The following is a 22,442-nucleotide window of genomic DNA, read 5'->3' on the forward strand; positions in this document are numbered from 1 at the left end:
CACCCATTCCTTCTCTCCTGAGATGCTGCCTGACCCGCTGAGTTACTCCAGCATTTTGTGTCTACCTTTGATTTAAACCAGCATCTGCAGTTATTTTTCTACACTCAGACTGATGTCAGGAGAGGGGGCAGGACAAAGATAGAATGTAGTCTGAGACAGTAAGACTAGTGGGAGAACTGGGAAGACAGTAAGACTAATGGGAGAACTGGGAACAGTAAGACTAGTGGGAGAACTGGGAACAGCAAGACTAGTGGGAGAACTGGGAACAGCAAGCCTAGTGGGAGAACTGGGAACAGTAAGACTAGTGGGAGAACTGGGAACAGTAAGACTAGTGGGAGAACTGGGATCAGCAAGACTAGTGGGAGAACTGGGAACAGCAAGACTAGTGGGAGAACTGGGAACAGCAAGACTAGTGGGAGAACTGGGAACAGTAAGACTAGTGGGAGAACTGGGATCAGCAAGACTAGTGGGAGAACTGGGAACAGCAAGACTAGTGGGAGAACTGGGAACAGCAAGACTAGTGGGAGAACCAGCATCAGCAAGACTAGTGGGAGAACCAGCCTTTGCAGTTCTTTCCAACAAAGCAGATGTCTACATATCCTATGACTTTGCTGTACAATATACGAGTGCAGTGATATGTCAAAGAATGGTATAATTCTGAATTCTCAATAAATTACCCCAGCAGGAAGTTTTGGTTGTGCGTGGAGTCATTTATAACATGTGCACATGAGATGGGAACTGGCAAAATAATCATATCCCATCAAAAGAGAAACTGAAGGATAAGAGTGAGGAACCGCCCAAGGAGTGTGTTGGAGCAGTAACTCAATCCACATCCCATGACTTCAAGACAGCAATATATATAACTGGAAGTTATCCACGCTCCCTGGCATAGAAACCTTGGTGGATTCCTGTTATTTCTGTAAATGTCCACCTTTCTTTCTTGTTTCTCTCAGATAATCAAGCCTGAATTTCTGAACAAATAAAATATTATGTTTCTGGTCCACAACTTATGAATCAAAGGCGAAGATACACTTAAATTAGGAATGATCCAAACTATCTTAAAGGGATCAATGCTACCTATCAACATTACAAGATTTTTAATATACATTGATGAAAAAAAAAACATAGAAGCATTAAGGCAAATGATGTAGGATCCTAAACAAGAGCTCGATAGAGCTCTTAAGGATAGCGCAGTCAGGGGGTATGGGGAGAAGGCAGGAGCAGGCAGTTCTTTCCTACCCTAGTGTTCTTGGATGACAATTTGGACGGAGATTGTCTCTCATCTTTTCCATCATGGATATTCAATAGTACTTTATTGTTGCATGTATTTATTGTTGTATTGTTGCAGTGAAATTCCATTTTTGCATTCTGTTCAGATATACTTTTACTGGGGTAGCACAATCATACTTAAGTGCAAGAGTGTACGAATAGTAGATTACACTGAACCTGCCCCCAAGAGTCGCTGGTGACATCTTGCATCCTTCAAGCTGCAAGGTTTTTAATAATAAAGAGTTTTAACATGGTCTTCAAGGCCAGTTGTCCTGGTGATGACACAGTGGTCGGAATTACAAGGCTCAGCCTGGCCTGCGATGCTACCGATGTCCTCCACTGTTGCACCATGGCCACTCCATGAGAACATAGGGATCCAACCAAATCGCAGCAGCAGCAGCAGCTGCTGGGTAAGTCTCTGCTTCCACGGCAACAGGAGCAGGAGCCACCTGTTCTGTCGGTGCTGCAGAGGGAACGTGGACAACTCTCCTGCACATCCAGACCCTCCATTTGGGGATGGTGTCCAGTAATCTGCCCTTCCGATAGATTAAGCGATTTTCTGAGGCATCTCCCCAGGAAAAGTGATGTTAGCTCCAGAGAACATGGATCTGCAAGAGTAAGTTGGCAGCCTTCAGCAGCAAAAATCAAACGGACTTCAAAGCGTTGCTGACATTAGTACTGAAGAACAAGGCAGGTTACATCAACCACTCTTCAAACAATCTCCAGCTCTGTGATTAGCTGAGGTTCACAAATGGATCATGAACACCTACTCCAGTGTTTGCACAACATTGGTAATCTTTGCATCCCAGTTTTATCACTGCCAGCACAGCGGTAGACTTGCTGCCTTACTGCGCCAGAAACCCGGGTTTGATCCTGACTACGGGTGCTGTCTCTATGGATTTTATACGTTCTCCCTGTGACTGCGTGGGTTTTCTTCGGGTGCTCTGGTTTCCTCCCACTCCAAAGGCGTACAGGTTTGTAGGCTAATTGACTTCTGTAAAATTGTGAATTGTCCCTAGTGTGTAGTTAGTGCTGGTGTACGGGATGATCGCTGGCTGGCGAGGACTCCGTGGGCCAAAGAGACTGCTTCAGCTCTGTACCTCCAAGGTGTAAAGTCAATCGGTAGAATCGGTTGAAGTTCACTAATTTTATTCAGTCAATGTCCACAGTTACAACCGATTGGATATTTTCATGCTCTGAGTCTGTTACTAAGGACGGTATTGGCACAGAGTGCTTGCCAACAACAATGAATGAGTGTCTGAATTTAATTAATTCAACCATAAAATCCAAACCAGTTCTTAACAGAGAAATCCACTTTGGCTAAAGGCCACCAAGAGAACATGTTTAGTTTCTGAGTGTGGTTTTACAGGTTGGTAAGGAAAATCAGAAAATAAATCACAAAAGAGTGCCTTAGAGTTCAGGTATATGTGTGTCTGCTGTTTCTCTTCATTTTATCTCACCAAGATACTCAGTGAGTAACAATGATTAACTGGTCATGGTTGTTGTGACCAAAGCACTGAGGCTACTGAAATACATGCAAATCCCAGGGGGATAAAATGCTCTCTTGTGCCTGCAGAAAAATAATCAAACTGATTTTTAAGGGGAAACATGAAAACAGTAAATGAATAAAAAGAGTATGCAGTTCAAGCATCAGCTGTGGAGACATAAACATCAGTAATGTTTCAAGTTGATAAAGGGTCTTCAGTGTCTCCCTTGGAATAGTACTTTCTCTGATTCTGCCCTCACTAAAAGGAACTCATCAGCCATGTATTCTAAATACGAGACCAAGCGCAGACTGGGTGATCGTTTTGATGAACACCTTTGCTCAGTCCGCCTTGGTCGACGTGATCTCCCAGTTGCCAAACACTTTAATAGACAATAGGTGCAGGAGTAGGCCATGCAGCCCTTCGAGCCAGCATCGCCATTCAATGCGATCATGGCTGATTACTCTCAATCAGTACCCCGTTCCTGCCTTCTCCCCATACCCCCTCACTCCGCTATCCTTAAGAGCTCTATCCAGCTCTCTCTTGAAAGCATCCAACGAACTGGCCTCCACTGCCTTCTGAGGCAGAGAATTCCACACCTTCACCACTCTCTGACTGAAAAAGTTCTTCCTCATCTCCGTTCTAAATGGCCTACCCCTTATTCTTAAACTGTGGCCCCTTGTTCTGGACTCCCCCAACATTGGGAACATGTTTCCTGCCTCTAATGTGTCCAATCCCCTAATTATCTTATATGTTTCAATAAGATCCCCCCTCATCCTTCTAAATTCCAGTGTATACAAGCCTAATTGCTCCAGCCTTTCAACATACGACAGTCCCGCCATTCCGGGAATTAACTCCCATTCCCATACTCACCTTTCTATCCTGGACCTCCTCCACTGTCAGAGTGAAGACAAATGCAAATTGGAGGAACAGCACCTCATATTCAGCTTGGGCAGCTTACAACCCAGCGGTATGAATATTAATTTCTCTAACTTCAAGTAACCCTTGCATTCCCTCTCTTTCTCCGTCCCTCCCCCACCCTAGTCGTCGTACTAGTTTCACTGTTGTCCTGTTGAGTTTCACTGTCTGTATAACTGATTATCACCTAGCCCACTGCCAACAATGAACCATTGTGGGCTCCACTTTTCTTTGTTCATCATTTCTTTTTGCACATCTTCCATTCATTTATTATATATCTCTCTATAATCACCATCTATATCTCATTTCCCGTTCCACTGACTCTCAGTCTGAAGAAGGGTCTCAACCCGAAACGTCACCTATTCCTTTTCTCCAGTGATCCTGTCTGACCCGCTGAGTTACTCCTGCTTTTTGTGTCTATCAGTGCATTATACAGAGGCAGCTTGGGCAGAGCTTAAATTGAATGGGGACCATGCATTAGTTTCACGAGCTTGTGGTAAACCAAATTCAGATGCATGTATGTGCAAATTCCCACTTATGAAGTGCATGTGATTAGGAAATTTAAGCTTGTGCGAATGTATCTTAATTATTAATTGAAATTAAGGTGAGAATGCCTTTGTGTAACATCTGGATAAACTGTAAGAAACTATTTTAGTATTAGATACAGAGGAGGCTGCATGAAATGATTTTCTATATTCAAGGTCTTTCCAGATTGATCTTTTAGCCGATATTTAGAAAATTTATATCAATTGGTGTAAGAAAATAACTGCAGATGCTGGTACAAATCAATTTATTCACAAAATGCTGGAGTAACTCAGCAGGTCAGGCAGCATCTCGGGAGAGAAGGAATGGGTGACGTTTCGGGTCGAGACCCTTCTTCAGTCAGACCCGAAACGTCACCCATTCCTTCACTCCCGAGATGCTGCCTGACCTGCTGAGTTACTCCAGCATTTTGTGAATATAGCAATTGGTGTATCGTGTTATAGGGAGATCACCTTGATCATTCCACGAATGGAATGTTGGCCTTCGTAACAAGAGGAGTTGAGTATAGGAGCAAAGAGGTCCTTCTACAGTTGTACCGGGCCCTGGTGAGACCGCACCTGGAGTACTGTGTGCAGTTTTGGTCTCCAAATTTGAGGAAGGATATTCTTGCTATGGAGGGCGTGCAGCGTAGGTTCACTAGGTTAATTCCCGGAATGGCGGGACTGTCGTATGTTGAAAGGCTGGAGCGATTGGGCTTGTATACACTGGAATTTAGAAGGATGAGGGGGGATCTTATTGAAACATATAAGATAATTAGGGGATTGGACACATTAGAGGCAGGAAACATGTTCCCAATGTTGGGGGAGTCCAGAACAAGGGGCCACAGTTTAAGAATAAGGGGTAGGCCATTTAGAACGGAGATGAGGAAGAACTTTTTCAGTCAGAGAGTGGTGAAGGTGTGGAATTCTCTGCCTCAGAAGGCAGTGGAGGCCAGTTCGTTGGATGCTTTCAAGAGAGAGCTGGATAGAGCTCTTAAGGATAGCGGAGTGAGGGGGTATGGGGAGAAGGCAGGAACGGGGTACTGATTGAGAGTGATCAGCCATGATCGCATTGAATGGCGGTGCTGGCTCGAAGGGCTGAATGGCCTACTCCTGCACCTATTGTCTATTGTCTATTGTCTATTGTCTATTGTCTATTGTGGCGGCGTCAGCAATGGCAGCCTCGCCAATGGTGTGTCTGCCTTTTCGTTTTTTGTTATTTTTAGTGTGTTTTAAAAGTAAGTGTTAATGTTCTCTGGTTTGTTTTATATGGGGGGTGGGGGTGGGGGAGGGGGAAACTTTTTTTCAATCTCTTACCTTGCCGGAGATGTGATTGTTTTCCGGATCGTATCTCCGGTAGCTCTGCGGCCTAACATCACGGAGATGGCGGCTTTGCTCGAGACTGACTTTGAGCCCCACCGCGGGGCCGTGGACTTACCATCGGAGCCTTGCCTGGGATTGACACTCCAACTGCGACCTGCGGACTTCAACATCGAGGAGCTCGCTGTCTCGGATAGAGACCGATGTCTGGAAGCTCCAAAATCGCAGAAGGTTCGACTCTCCCTGACCCGGGGACAGATCGCCCGGTGTGGGGAGCTGTGATTCCCCCGCGATGCAGGAGCTTGATCACCCCAACACGGAGGGCCCGACCGCCAGCTATGGGAGCCAAGATCGCCCCCTCAACGGAAGGCTGGAGGCCCCCGACAAAGAACAAAGAAGGGAAGAAGATTGAACTATTTTTCGCCTTCCATCACAGTGAGGAATGTGGAGGAGTCACTGGTGGATGTTCATGTTAAAATGTATTTTGTGTGTTCTGTTGCTTTTTATTGGTATGACTGTATGGCAAAACAAATTCCTCGAAGGTTGCAAAACAAACTTGGCTAATAAAGTATGGCTATGATTATGATGATAATTATGATTATGATTATTGATGTCTATTTTGGTCGACATAGCACATATATCTGGATCGAGTTTGTTTCCTTTGAGTTTTCTATTAGTTTCCAGAAATGATCACTCAAACCTTACCAAAAAAGTGCTTAGGTTAATGTAGAAACAAGTTCTTGTTAAACTACACGCACTTAAGCAAATTACTTTAATAAACTGAAAAAGCGCACAATTAACAAAACTCTCTAAAACTCACACTTATTTACTTAATATAGCAGTCAGATTGTGGAGCGTAGTGGTTTCTCAGCACCGCTGATTGTAATTGCAAGAAAAATATAATTTAGCAGCTTAAGCATGCTAAGATTTAACAAAGTGCCATTTCATCTGTGCCGCAGAGTGGAAAGTGTCCAGAACTATGCAGGTGGTTTCAATTACTTCCAAGAATATTTAATGTGAAGAGTGTCACAGTAAAAATAGTTGACATTTCTGGCAAACCGACAATCTGAGGTATTCAGCCCATTGCAAACTTTACATTATCTTCTGCATCAACTGTGAAAATGAACACACAAGTTGGAATCCAGTCCTTTAGCAGCATAAAATACATAGGAGTGGGTCCTTAGCCCGTCAAACCTAGTTTGCAATTCAATAAGATCATGGCTATGGTATGACCTAACTCAGTTTATGTTCTTTTTGTTCGTTTCTCTTAATATTTTTAATTAAATAAAATCTATCAGTCTCAGATGGAAAGTTAACATACAGGAACACAAATGGCTGCAGAGAGTGGTGGAGTCATGTGAAAGGAATAGAATTAGGCCATTCGTCCCATCAAGACTACTCCGCCATTCAATCATGGCTGATCTATCTCTCCCTCCGAACCCCATTCTCCTGCCTTCTCCCCATAACCTCTGGCACTGGTACTAATCAAAAATCTATCTATCTCTGCCTTAAAAACCAGTCAGGTCAATCTCAGGCACAGCCCTCGCCACCATTGAAAGTATCTGCATGAAGTGCTACCTCAAGAAGGCGCCATCTATCTTCAAAGATCTCCACCATCTTTTGCCATGCCCTTTTCCCACTGCTGCCTTCGGGCAGGGAATGCTAACCACCAAGCTAAAGAACAGCTACTTCCCTACAACCGTCAGGTTGTTGAACTGACCTGCACATGGTAATCCTACCTCAGTAACAGAACACTAACAAACAACTCTTGCACTACTACAGACTTGTTTTTGCACTGATTTGTCTTTTTTTTTTGACAATCTTTTTCTTTTTCCTATCTTGTATAATTTATGCTTAATTTATGTTTGTGTGTTGTCTGTCTCTATGTGCTTGTAAAGCTGTTGTCTGCAAGATTTTCATTGTACCTGTTCCTCACCTGTATTTGTAATAATAAACTGGACTCGTCTTGACATGATCTCGCTACAGTTACTGTTTCCAGAAGGGGGGGGCGGTTCCAAATCTCCACCACCCTCTGAAAAGCCGGGCTCCAGGTTTTATACTAAGCCTCTGGATCTCCCCATCATCGAATGGATTTACAGGAGCCACTGCCTCAAAAATGCAGCCAGCATCATTAGAGACCTACACCATCCTGGCCGAACATTAGTTTCATTCCTGCATCAGGAAGAAGGTTTGGAACCTGAAAACAGAAACGTCCAGATTTAGGTTTAGCTTCTTCCCTACAGCCATCAGGCTATTAAATCTAACAGCCTCCAAATAAGCTCTGAACTGCAGAGACTACTTTTTTTTTTTTTGTCTTTTTTTTTTTGTGTGCGTGTGTGCGTGCTTGCGCGTGTGTACATAAAAACAAATACATATATGTATATATATAAATATATAGTGTTTTTGTTTATTATATTGTTTACATATTCTGTTGTGCTGCTGAAAGTAAGAATTTCATTGTTTTGTTTGGAACATAGGACAATAAAACACTCTTGACACTCTTGGTCCTAGGGCAGCGCGGTGGCACAGCGGTAGAGTTGCAGCCTTCCAGCGCTTGCAGCGCCAGAGACCCGGGTTCGATCCTGACTACGGGTGCTGTCTGTATGGAGTTTGTACTTTCTCCCCTTGACCACGTGGGTTTTCTCCGAGATCTTCGGTTTCCTCCCACACTCTAAAGACGTACTGGTGTGTTAGTCAATTGGCTTGGTGTATGTGTAAATTGTCCCTGGTGTGTGTAGGATAGTGTTAATGTGCGGGGACTCGGTGGGCCAGAGGACCTGCTTCCACGCTGTATCTCTAAACTAAACTAAACTGAACTAAATTTCCCAACCATTAGAAATGGTCCTAGATATTCTGTTCTTTCGGGTCGAGACCCTTCTTCAGACCGAGGCTGAACTCTCGTCAGAGAGAGGAGGAGAACTTCTTCAAAGTAGACATACCTTGAGGAGACTACCCAGTGGAGCAGATGAAATGTGTGGGAAGGAACTACAGATGCTGGTTTAAATCGTACTTAGACACAAAATGCTGGAGTAACTCAGTGGGACAGGCAGCAATTCTGGAGAGAAGGAATGGGTGGCGTTTCGGGCTGAGACTCTTCCTCAGACTGATCAACTTTAAGAGTAAAAAAAAACTTAACTTTATGCGATCTCTCCTCATAATTGAACCTGCAGCATCCAGCTGTCCTTCTGATAAATCCCATTTGTTATTCTTCCAAAGCCAAAACATCTTTCCTAAGATACTATGTTCTAAACCATTTGTGGTGGTCTAAACATCTACAACTTAATATATTTGCCTTTCAGTTACCAGGGCCAGCACTTCATTAACCTTTTTGACTACTTTCAGTAATTGCCCATGATATATTAATGATTTTTTCACAAAACCATGAGTCTCAAGAGTATGCGCTTTTTCTAGCTTTTCATCTTTCAGACACATTCTGTCCTATCCTTTTTCAGTCTACAATGGATGACCTTAATTCTTTGAAGAACTTATAAGTGCCATGGATAAAGGGGAACTGGGACACACACTATGCTTAAATTTCCTGAAGATATTTGATAGTTACTGGATCAAAGGGTTATTATAGAAACCAAAAACTCACTGGGTAGCAGGTAGCATCTTGAGACGGACAGAAGACTGGCTGGCGAACAGAATAAAGGGAGTGTGCATAAATATGTATTTTCTAATAGTAATTTGAAAATTTCAATTAGATGTTATGAATGAAGAACAAGGATCTGATCAGGTCCCTCTTTTTTTTTACAGAGTAAATGAATTGAATGAAAACCCTAAAGGGCCTGTCCCAGTTATGCGATCTTTAAGGCGACTGCCGGCGATTGTCAAAGTCGTAGCAGATCGCCAAAATTTTCTTTTACCCTACGACAATTACCACGACAATGCCGAGTCAGGTCGATACAAGTTACTTTCTTTGTGAAACTAGCACCAGGCGAAGAGATTGCACCGTCTTCGGAAACATCGCGAAATTCCCACGTTTACCTGACCGTCAAACTGTCGCCTCCAATCTACCTGTCAAATGTCCTGACGGTAAAATAAATCGGTTAAACAAAACTATCTTCTTGTATCTTCAAATGCCTTTTCTTAATTTAATATTACGTGCTTCTAAATGCATCTGCGACAACCTAGCAAACCTGGGGACAGCATGCGACAGCGCCCGCAATAAGCTACGATACCTGGCGACAAGCCAGCTGTCGCTGAGAAATTTCTATCTGGAATTTTTTTCCGCGATGCGCCGAGATCCGCTACGATTCATTGAAGACTCCTCACGGTCATGCCCGCGACACCCCGGCGAACGTTTGGCCACAGCCTAGTCGCCGGCAGTCGCCTTAACATCACCTGGTACAGCAGGCAGTGAAGAAAGCCAATGGAATGTTGGCCTTCGTAACAAGAGGAGTTGAGTATAGGAGCAAAGAGGTCCTTCTACAGTTGTACCGGGCCCTGGTGAGACCGCACCTGGAGTACTGTGTGCAGTTTTGGTCTCCAAATTTGAGGAAGGATATTCTTGCTATTGAGGGCGTGCAGCGTAGGTTCACTAGGTTAATTCCCGGAATGGCGGGACTGTCGTATGTTGAAAGGCTGGAGCAATTAGGCTTGTATACACTGGAATTTAGAAGGATGAGGGGGGATCTTATTGAAACATATAAGATAATTAGGGGATTGGACACATTAGAGGCAGGAAACATGTTCCCAATGTTGGGGGAGTCCAGAACAAGGGGCCACAGTTTAAGAATAAGGGGTAGGCCATTTAGAACGGAGATGAGGAAGAACTTTTTCAGTCAGAGAGTGGTGAAGGTGTGGAATTCTCTGCCTCAGAAGGCAGTGGAGGCCAGTTCGTTGGATGCTTTCAAGAGAGAGCTGGATACAGCTCTTAAGGATAGTGGAGTGAGGGGGTATGGGGAGAAGGCAGGAACGGGGTACTGATTGAGAGTGATCAGCCATGATCGCATTGAATGGCGGTGCTGGCTCGAAGGGCTGAATGGCCTACTCCTGCACCTATTGTCTATTGTCTATTGTCTATTGTCTATTGTCTATTGCCTAAGTGGGACAGGCCTTTAAAAGTATGGTTGCTAAATTTGCTGATGATTCCAAAATAGGTGGGAAACAAAAATTTGAAAAGGGCTTTAGGCGGCAACAAAGGGATATGGATGGGTTAAGAGGCGGGCATAGGTAAGGCAAATGAAATGTGATGTGGGAGAAAGTGAAATTAGTCCATTTTGACAGGAATGAATAAATTGGAAGCATTTTATCTAAATGTGAGAGCTTGCAGACCTCTGAGACTTCGTTTTTAGTTTAGAGATGCTGGGGGAAACAGGCCCTTCGGCCCACCGAGTCAATGCCGACCTGCAATCACCCATATACTGGTTCTATCCTACGCATTAGGGACAATTTACAGAAGCCAATTAATTAAAAAAAACAGCATTTCTTTGGAATGTGGGAGGAAACCGGAGCACCTGGAGAAAACCCATATCGTCACAGGGAGAATGTGCATGCTCTGTGCAGACAGCACCTGTAGTCAGGATCGAACCCGAGATTCTGGCACTGTAAGGCAGCAACTCTCCCACTGCGGCACCTTGCCGCCCCATGTAGAAGGATTGGGGAATCCTAGCAGTATGCAGCTACAGCAAGTAATTGAGAAAGGTAACCTAATGTTATTATTTATTGCAATGGGAATTGAATGCAAACACAGGGAGATTATGCTTGGGTGATACATTGGTGAGGTCACATGTGGAAGATTGCATCTAAAATTATTCAAATTAAAGTCTTTCTGTTTAAAATATAGCATTAAGTGAAAAATTGTGCCCTGCCCTAATAAGCGGTGTCAAAATATATTGTTTGGTGTATGAATTTCAGCTTCCTTTCATGGGAAAAAGCAGTTAGAGCAGTAGGCTGTGGGAGGGTGATAATAATAATAATAATACATTTCATTTGTATAGCGCTTTTCTGGAAACTCAAAGACGCTTTACAGAGTAAGTAAAACATAAAAAGAAATAAATAAACAAACAAAAAAATGAAGGATAAGGAGAAGTGACGGTCAGTGGTTGAAGGCAGTGTTGAACAGGTGAGTCTTAAGTGATGTTTTGAATGTGGTGAGTGAGGAGGAGTCTCTGATGGTTTGAGGTAGTGAGTTCCAGAGGGTGGGAGCAGCGATGGAAAAAGCCCTGTCCCCCCAGGATCTGAGTTTGGTCCGGATGGGGGGGGGGGGGGGGGGGGACAGGAGGTTGGCAGCAGCAGAGCGGAGGGTGCAGGTGGGAGTGTGTCTGTGGAGGAGGTCAGTCAGGTAGGATGGGGCCAGGTTATGGAGGGCTTTGTATGTCATGAGGAGGATTTTGTACTGGATTCTCTGGGGGATGGGGAGCCAGTGGAGCTTGTAGAGGACGGGGGTGATGTGGTCACGGGTCGGGGAGTGGGTGAGTAGACGGGCAGCGGAGTTCTGGATGTATTGGAGGTGATGATCCAGGTGTTGGCAAGGAAGAGGAGACTGAAGCCATTGCCAGATTACAGATGTGTGCATTGTCCTGCATGATATCCGTGAAGCACTGAGGCATGCAACAAGTCAGCTTCACCTTGTTATCTGGAAACTTTACATAGGAAACATAGAAAATAGAAATAGAAAAGGAGGCACAGTGGCTTAGCGATAGAGTTGCTGCCTTATAGCGCCAGAGACCCGGGTTCGATTCTCACTATGGGTGTTTGTCTGTACAGAATTTGTATGTTTTCCCCGTGACCTGCGTGGGTTTTCTCCAGGTGCTCCTGTTTCCTCCCACACGCCAAAGATGTGCAAGTTTGTAAGGTTAATTGGCCTGGTAACATTGTAAAATTGTCCCTGGAGTTTGTAGGATAGTGTTAGTGTACGGGGGTCGCTGATTGGCCTGGACTCGGTGGGCTGAAGGGCCTATTTCTCTGCTGTATCTCCAAACTAAATCTAAATGGGAATAGATTGTTCAGGCCTTTGAACCTACTTTTTATTCAATACAATCATGGTTAAACACCGTTTAACACCTAATTCCCATTCTCCTCCAATGCCCCTTAATGACTTTTGTGTTTAGAAATTCATCTATCCTCTTAAAAATATTCAGCATCTGGACCGCTACTAATGTCTTGGTGGTGAATTTCCATATTTTTTTAACTACCCTCTGAGTGAAAACGTATCTTGTCTCATTTTGAAGTCTCTTTCCCTGTAATCTGAGACTGCAACACCTCATTTGAGACACCCCAGTCAGCAGAAACATGTTGAAACAAGCGTTTTGGGCCAAAACATTACAGACTACCCTGCATAAGAAATATCATTATTAATATTAAGCGTATGCTACTATGGCATCATCGTAGAAGCACTATTCCTTAACAGGCGGTGAATGGTCAGCCAACATGTCTTGTTCGTTGCCTGAGGCAGTGGAACATTTTCCACTTCTTATGGAATAGTTTAACATTATCTGCACCAGTGCCAGTGATCCATTCTGTTGTGAGCAATTTTGTGAGCAATTTTGGGCCCCATATCTGAGGAAGGATGTGCAGCTGGAGAGGGTCCAGAGGAGGTTCACAAGAATGATCCCAGGAATTAGTGGGTTAACCTATGATGAGCGTTTGACAGCACTGGGCCTCTATTCGCTGGAGTTTAGAAGGATGAGAGGGGGGACCTCTTTGAAACTTACCAAATAGTGAAAGGCCTGGATAGAGTGGATGTGGAGAGGATGTTTCCACTGGTGGGAGAGTCTCGGACCAGAGTTCATAGCCTCAGAATAAAAGGACGTTCCTTTAGGAAGGAGATGAGGAGGAATTTCTTTACTCAGAGGGTGGTGAATCTGTGGAATTCATTGCCACAGACGGCTGTGGAGGCCACAATGAATATTTTTAAGGCAGAGAGAGATCGATTCTTGATTGGTACGGGGGTCAGGGGTTATGGGGAGAATGCAGGAGAATGGGGTTGGGGGGGGAGATGGATCAGCCATGATTGAATGGCAGAGTAGACTTGATAGGCCGAATGGTCGAATTCTGCTCCTATCACTTATGAACTTATGAACTGACGACACTGCTTGACGGAGATGGTTGCATGTTACCCTTCCAAGATCACAGATTCAGCACCCTCCCGAGATGAACATGAAAGAAGCTGAAATGTCACCCATTAATATCTTAAACAAAAGTATCTTCAGCAAAAAGTTATTACTTGTGAAATGATGTCGAATTTTGGATGTTGAATCTGCGATCAAATAACTTGATTTACTTATCTCACATAACACCAATAGTTTTTATTTGTAACTTGAAATGGAAATCAACAAGCTAAAGGCCTCTGCCCAAGTAGTTCAAAGCTCATTTACCTGTGTCTGTGTTTACATAGAAACATAGAAAATAGGTGCAGGAGTAGGTCATTCGGCCCTTCGAGCCAGCACCGCCATTCAATATGATCATGGCTGATCATCCAAAATCAGTATCCCCTTCCTGCTTTCTCCCCATATCCCTTGATTCTGTTAGCCCCAAGAGCTACAGTATAATAGTCTTAGGAGTTACAATGCATGGTCAGCTGTAGCCTGCTGACAATCCACAAAGCCGTAAGTAAGCTGGCTTCAAATCAAATCGAAGATAGACTCAAAAAGCTGGAGTTTCTCAGCAGAACAAGCAGAATATCTGGAGAGAAGGAATGGGTGACGTTTCTGGTCGAGACCCTTCCTCAGACTGACCAAGTTCAAATCAAATCGGCCAGTTTATAAATTACATTTTCATTCATCCAGCAACTTATTGTGCCAAAACATTACAAAGTGCTCTGTACAAATATCATTATTCATATTTGGTGTATGTTAATGTGTCACCAACTTAGATGCTGTGTTCCTTAAATAACAGGTATAACAGGTATAACAGAGCTTTATTTGTCGTTCGGCACCGAAGTACCGAACGAAACTACATAGCAGTCATAGAAAAAAAGAACACAAGACACATAGCCCCAACACAAACGTCCATCACAGTGACTCCAAACACCCCCTCACTGTGATGGAGGCAACAAAACTTCCACTCTCTTCCCCACGCCCACGGACAGACAGCTCGTCCCCGACCGACCCGCACAGTCCCCGCACCGGGCGCTGAAACGTCCCGCGGCCGAACCGGGCGATGAAAGGCCCGCGACCAAGCCTTGCGCAGCTAAGTCCAGTGGCCGAGCCGCACCGGGCGATGTAAAGTTCCGTGGTCGAGCCGCACCAGCGATGTTATGTCCCGTGGCCGAGCCGCACCGGCGGGACACAGATGGCGGGACTTTCCCCTTTCAAAATCAGAAAGATTTTAGGCCAGAGGCCACGGAATAAAAGGACGTCAAGTCAAGTCAAGTCAATTTTATTTTTATAGCACATTTAAAAACAACCCACGTTGACCAAAGTGCTGTACATTTGATTAGGTTCCAATAGAAAAAAAAAAAGAAAACATACAGTAGCACGCAAACAGTTCACAGCGCCTCCTCAATGAGCCTCAAACGCTAGGGAGTAGAAATAGGTTTTGAGTCTGGACTTAAAGGAGTCGATGGAGGGGGCAGTTCTGATGGGGAGAGGGATGCTGTTCCACAGTCTAGGAGCTGCAACCGCAAAAGCGCGGTCACCCCTGAGCTTAAGCCTAGACCGCGGGATAGTGAATAGCCCCAAGTCGGCCGATCTGAGGGACCTGGAGTTAGAGAGGGGGGTTAGAAGATTTTTCATGTAGGGGGGGGAGTGTCCATGTAGGGCTTTATACGTGAATAGGAGGAGCTTGAAGTTGATTCTGTACCGTACAGGGAGCCAGTGGAGAGAGGCCAGAATCGGGGTGATGTGGTCCCTTTTACGGGTACCCGTCAGGAGTCTCGCTGCGGCGTTTTAGACCAGTTGCAGGCGGGACAGGGAAGATTGGCTGATCCCAGTGTATAGGGAGTTGCAGTAGACTAGGCGGGAGGAAATGAAAGCGTGAATGATTTTTTCTGTGTCGTCGAATTGGAGGAAAGGTTTGATTTTAGCTATGGTTCGAAGTTGGAAGAAGCTGGCTTTTACCACAGCGTTGACTTGCTTATCAAATTTTAATGCAGAGTCAAATATCATGCCGAGGTTTTTGACATGCAGTTTGACTAGGCAGGATAGGCTTCCAAGACTGCCTGTTATCAATTTGATGGAGTCGGGGGGGCTGAATAGGATGACCTCAGACTTGCTCTCATTTAATTGGAGGAAGTTCTGTGCCATCCAACATTTTATGTCCTCAAGGCAGTGTGAGAGGCTGTTTAAATTTGACTGGTTGTTGGGTTTCAGGGGGAGGTAAAGCTGAGTGTCATCGGCATAGCAGTGGAAAGAAATGCCGTGCCTTTGAATGATTTGGCCAAGGGGGAGCATGTATAGAGAGAAGAGAATGGGGCCTAGGATGGAGCCTTGTGGAACTCCGCAGGAGAGGCTAGCTGGAGCAGAGGAATAACTGCCTATGTTGATGGCGAAACTCCTATCTTTGAGGTACGAAGCGAACCAGCTCAGGGCAGTGCCATCAATGCCAACCGCGTACCGGAGACGGTCAATAAGGATGGTGTGTACCTTTATAAGGGAGATGAGGAGGAATTTCTTTAGTCTGAGGGTGGTGGATTTGTGGAATTCATTGCCACTGATAGCTGTGGAGGCCATGTTATTGGGTATTGTTAAGGTGCAGGTTGACAGATTCTTGATTAGTATGGGTCACAGGGGTTATGGGGAGAAGGCAGGAGAATGGGGTTGAGAGGGAAAGATAGATCAGCCATGATTGAATGCAAGAGTAGACCTAATGGGCCGAATGGCCTATATTCTGCTCCTGTAACTTATGAACTTATGAACATCGCAGGCGCAGGCTCCACTCCAGACACAAACACATGGGCAAGTTGGGCGGAAGGACTTGTTTCCATGCTGCATGACTCTATGACATGAAGGAAGCTGTATTGCCATAGATGTAGCAAGCCATGCATGTATCATGCATGCAAGACCATCTTGAATGTCATTGGCTAAAATCCTACTCGAAAACTTGTAAATAGAAAATGTTAGCTTCAAGACAAAGCAGGAGCTTTTGCACATGTTTTAGTTTCAAATATTTCATCTGCAAGAAATATATATCATGCTACATGATATACCCATAAGGACTGTCTGCAAAATGGCTGCACATGGTTCTTGACATGGTTTTAAGCAGAGTGTAGGTAGAACTCCAGTATAGACTTCTACCAAAATCTATGCTGCTTCCATGAAAAATGTGCAATTGGAAGAGGGTGCTTACTTGACTGTTCTACTGAAAGCAAGACACGTTTTCCATTGGGGCAAGTGGATATGAGATTTCTGACTGCAGGAGGATTGCCTCAGATGCTGGCCTTCATGCATGCAGCCAGCAACAGCAACGGCATCTCTCATCCCTTGGTGTCCTGTTCGCTATGAAACCCCTCAACCTTCAGCATTAATAGTCAATAGTCAATAGTCAATTTGTTTGTGACATACACATAAATGTGCAGTGAAATGGCAGATGGAGTTTAATGCTGATAAGTGTGAGGTGCTGCATTTTGGTAGGACAAATCAAAATAGGACGTACAGGGTAAATGGTAGGGAATTGAGGAATGCAGTGGAACAGAGGGATCTGGGAATAACTGTGCATTGTTCCCTGAAGGTGGAATCTCATGTGGATAGGGTGGTGAAGAAGGCGTTTGGTATGCTTGCCTTTATAAATCAGAGCATCGAGTATAGAAGTTGGGATGTAATGTTGAAATTGTACAGGGCATTGGTGAGGCCGAATCTGGAGTATGGTGTGCAGTTCTGGTCGCCAAATTATAGGAAGGATGTCGACAAAATGGAGAGGGTACAGAGGAGATTTACTAGAATGTTGCCTGGGTTTCAGCACTTAGGCTACAGAGAGAGGTTGAACAGGTTGGGTCTTTATTCTTTGGAGCGTAGAAGGTTGAGGGGGGACTTGATAGAGGTTTTTAAAATTTTGAGAGGGACGGACAGAGTTGACGTGGGTAGACTTTTCCCTTTGAGAGTGGGGAAGATTCCAACAAGGGGACATAGCTTCAGAATTGAGGGACAAAGGTTTAGGGGTAACATGAGGGGAAACTTCTTTACTCAGAGGGTTGTGGCTGTATGGAATGGGCTTCCGGTGGAAGTGGTGGAGGCTGGCTCGATTTTATTATTCAAGAGTAAATTGGATAGGTATATGGATAAGAGGGGATTAGAGGGTTATGGTCTGAGTGCAGGTAGATGAGACTAGGTCAGGGAGAATGGTCGGCGTGGACTGGTAGGGCCAGACAGGCCTGTTTCCATGCTGTAGTTGTTATATGTTTGTTATATGAAATGAAAGATTACCCACAGTCCAACAACAAGACCAATAAAAATAAGCAATAAAAATAAGCAATAACACACACAATCATAAACCAACACCAAACAAAAAGAAACATCCATCGCAGTGAGTCTCCTCCATTCACCTCCTCACTGTGATGGAAGGCCAGAATGTATTTTCTCTTCCCCTGCCGTCTTCTACCGCGGTCAGGCTGTTGAACTTGCCACGTCGGGGCGGTCGGGGCTCCCGACATTGAAGCCCCCGCCGGGCAGAGAAAATCCCGCGGCCTATTCCAGGCCGAGCCGGGCGGTGAAAGGTCCGTGCACCTTGCCTGCATGTCTGCGGATTTCAGTAGCCAATTTTTCTGCCCCAAGTTTCCTTTCTCATCAAAGCTGTTGGTCTTTTAAAGTTGCTGTGGCAACCGTGAGATCCCAACCCGGGACAAAGTTTCAAGGGGGTGTGCGGGGTATCTTTTTTACACGGAGGTTGGTGAGTTCTTGGAATGTGCTGCCAAGGGTGGTGGTGGAGGCAGACCCCAATATTGTAGTTTAAGAGACTTTTGGATGGACATTTTGGTATGCAGGGATTGGAGGGATATGGATTGTCCGCAGGCATCGTGTTTGGCACAGACATTGTGGGTCAAAGGGCCTGTTCCTGTGTGGAACTGCTCTTGAGGCTGAGACTAGAGGTGCCCAGTTTTCTCACAGATGCACCTTAATATCCCACTGTCCTGGTATTCCTATGAGTCAGGGATGATGTCTAGTTCTTTCAGAGGCAGACAAATTGAATGTTATCTCTATATTTCCTACCTATCACAATAATTGATTGCACTGTGATATTTTCTCCACCATCCAATTGATGTAATCACCATCCCCATCCAAAATGTTAAAATATAGATCCAAAGGTCCAGGGTTTATCCAGACAATGGGTGCTGTCTGTGCAGAGTTTGTACATTTCCCCTGAGACTGCGTGGGTTTATTCTGGATGCACTAGATATTCCCACACTCCAAAGACTTACAGGTTTGTAGGTTAATTGGTTTTGGTAAAATTGTAAATTGTCCCTAGTGTATAAGATAGTGTTAGTTTAATAATGTATGGGGTGACCTTTGATCGGCATGGACTCAGTGGGCCAAAGGGCCTGTTTCCACACAGTATCTCTGAAGTCTCAAGTCAAACCTTATTGTTCGGGTGCATTTATGCTTTTTCATCACCCATTATACAGATGAGCCCTATTAAGTTGCATTGTTCTAAATCATATTAATTAGGTCTGAAATTCCACCGTATTGTTGTGAGCTCATCAGATGACAAGGCAATTTACAATTTTCACATCATGATTACATCGCACCAAATGAGTTGATAAACAATAGACAATAGCCAATAGGTGCAGGAGTAGGCCATTCAGCTCTTCGAGCCAGCACCGCCATTCAATGCGATCATGGCTGATCACTCTCAATCAGTACCCCGTTCCTGCCTTCTCCCCATACCCCCTCACTCCGCTATCCTTAAGAGCTCTATCCAGCTCTCTCTTGAAAGCATCCAACGAACTGGCCTCCACTGCCTTCTGAGGCAGAGAATTCCACACCTTCACCACTCTCTGACTGAAAAAGTTCTTCCTCATCTCCGTTCTAAATGGCCTACCCCTTATTCTTAAACTGTGGCCCCTTGTTCTGGACTCCCCCAACATTGGGAACATGTTTCCTGCCTCTAATGTGTCCAATCCCCTAATTATCTTATATGTTTCAATAAGATCCCCCCTCATCCTTCTAAATTCCATTTGGATTTGGACGATTAATCCAACACACTCCTTTGCTGGATAGCCAAATCTATTTTCTCTGCAGTGTTAATATGTCTTTCGACTTACCTCGACAATCTAGTTTGTCACAGCCATGTCTGTCTCCAAAGGGGGTCAATGCATAATCCCAATTTAAAATCTGCTGAATAATTTTTGAAATAACAGCTCATCTTAAATTCGACTGGCTTCCTTGATTAAAAAAAAACTCCTTTGCAATTAAACGTGCGCCGGAGGTTTTGCTGTCGATCCTGTTCCACACACTGTGGGTGTAAATTCCTGTTAAGTCCTGGAAACAAAGTCCTTTGGCTAAGGAGCCGTTGAGTTTAAGGGAATTGACAGTGAGTAGGATCTGTGATTAAACTGAATCATGTTGCTACTCATTTAAAAAAAATAATATTGGGTTGGGTGATATGCTACAGTTCAATACAATGACACTACTCAAAAGAAGCCGACTTAAGTTTGAATGAAAACCGAGCAGTTTGCTGTCTCGCATTGTTTTTTTTTTTGTTTTTTTTAATTTTTTATTTTCTTTGGAAGTAAGCACATTACATTTTAATGGTTCCTTTTTACAGGTGCCAAGAATTATTAAAACATTATTTGTACAACTTCCTTTTTTAAAAAGAAATGAGAAAGAAAGAAGTAGTGAAGAGTAAAGAATAAATTAGTGAGTAGAGAGTGAAAAAAAAAAAAAAAAAAAAAAAAAAAAAAAAATGTGCGAAAGTAAAGCAGAAAGGAGATTCTTAATCAATTTTCAATCAAACCCAGAATTTTTAATTTTATGCTGATATTACACCGCATGATTCCACAAGATCAATAAATGGAGACCAACTCGATAAGAATTGGTCTTTTTTTTCTATTAGGAGGAGTCTCATTTCTTCCAAATGTGCTGTTTCCAACATATTACCAATCCACATTTTAAGTGTTGGTGGAGTAGACTTTTTCCACAATTTAAGTATGAGTTTTTTCGCTATTATTAAACCATAATTCAAAAATGAGATTTGGGATATATTTAATTTATTTAATTTATTTACATCTCCAAAGATAATCATTTCCATGCTAGGTTCCATTTTTGTCTTAAATAAACTAGTAAATACATCAAATATATCACCCCAAAAACTTTGAAGTTTTATGCACGAAACGAAAGCGTGTGTAAGATTGGCATCTGTCTCGCATTGTTGACAGAATTATTAAGCAAGCGCGTCGACTTGAGGTATTAACATGTGCACTTGTTGAACCAAAGCAGTGGAAGAATGTGCTCGCACGGCTTGACCCGCCGCTACTTTCATTAAAGGAGGATTTAGTGAGACCGCGACCGCAGGTATCTAAGCCTTGATGGGCGCAGAGTGCACCTGTGCTCTCCACAGTGGGAGTAAGCATGTGGAGCAGGTCAAGCAGGATTTGCTGGAATTAGATTAGATTAAACCTGCGCCTGCCATCTCCTTTTCAGGCCCGTCAGTCACGCAAGGGATTTGAAAAACCATGAAAGGGAACGGCTTCCACCATGCCCCAAGCAAGACTCCAAACCACTCCATCACAGGCCGAGGTCATCCGCCACGCTGACAGGTGACTTTGACCACGTCTGTGTACTTCGTGTTACTTTTTTCAAAAGACAAACCCTAGACAGCATTGCACGATGATCTTCCTCCTCCTCTCCATCACTCACGTAATGGGAGCTTTATTCTTTTCCCTGCATTGTGTCCTTCCCCTATTATCTTGTGCATCTCTTTCGCACTACAAGGGCTGTCACCAGCTACAGAACAAATCAATGTTCCATCATCCAATATGACCAGCAGTCACTCGGCAGGAAGCATCAGAGTTATGAAAGGTAGATTAACAGCCTAAATTTCACGCAGAAATCTGTTATTAATCACTCCAAATGTGACCACACTTCAGAAAGCATTTCATTGACTGAAAGCACATTGGACGTCCTGGTATTGATGAAATTCCGGCCCTTCTCGTCTTGCCATCGGGACGGCGCCACAAATACAACGAATATACTTTGTAAAGTGCACCTGGCGAAGTTATTTCCCAATGTGACCTGATGCTGTGACATCCAGCGCGAAGATATTGTGACTTGCCTGCAGTTTTGAGGAAGCTAAGTTTTGCTTTCCTGCCAATTACTTTGGGATTACAGTCAAGTAGAGAAGAAAACGTGAAGGGGCAGGCAACCCATTTTACACAAGAGGGTGAAGAGTTGGATGGCGTGGTGGCGACGCGGTGGTGCTGCGGTAGAGTTGCTGCCTTACGGCGCCAGAGACCCTGGTTCGCTCCTGACTAAGGCTGCTGTCTGTACGGAGTTTGTTTGTTCTCCCCGTGACCGCGTGGGTTTTCCCCAGGTGCTCCGGTTTCCTCCCACATTGCAAAGGTGTAGAGGTTTGTAGGTTAATTTGCTTTGGTAAAAATTGTAAATTGTCCCTAGTGTGTAGGATAGGGCTGGTTGAAGCGGACTCGGTGGGCCGAAGGGCATGTTTCCACGCTTATCATTAAACTAAACTAAACCAAGAGTCGAGAATGTTTAGTTATCATATGAAAGGAGGAAAATTTTATAGCCTTCCATCACAGTGGGGAATATGGAGTAGCCGCTGTGGTGGATGTTTATGTCAAATTTTTATGTAGTTGTGTGTCTTGTTGCTTTTTTGGTATGACTGTACGACAAACCAAATTCCTCGTAGGTTGCAAAATATACTTGGCTAATAAATTATGATTATGATTGTGAGTAAGAAAATAACTTCAGATGCTGGTACAAATCGAAGGTATTTATTCACAAAATGCTGGAGTAACTCAGCAGGTCAGGCAGCATCTCAGGAGAGAAGGAATGGGTGAAGTTTCGGGTCGAGACCCTTCTTCAGACTGATGTCA

The sequence above is a fragment of the Rhinoraja longicauda genome, chromosome 5 (genome assembly GCF_053455715.1).
Source record: "Rhinoraja longicauda isolate Sanriku21f chromosome 5, sRhiLon1.1, whole genome shotgun sequence".
Classification (NCBI taxonomy): domain Eukaryota; kingdom Metazoa; phylum Chordata; class Chondrichthyes; order Rajiformes; family Arhynchobatidae; genus Rhinoraja; species Rhinoraja longicauda.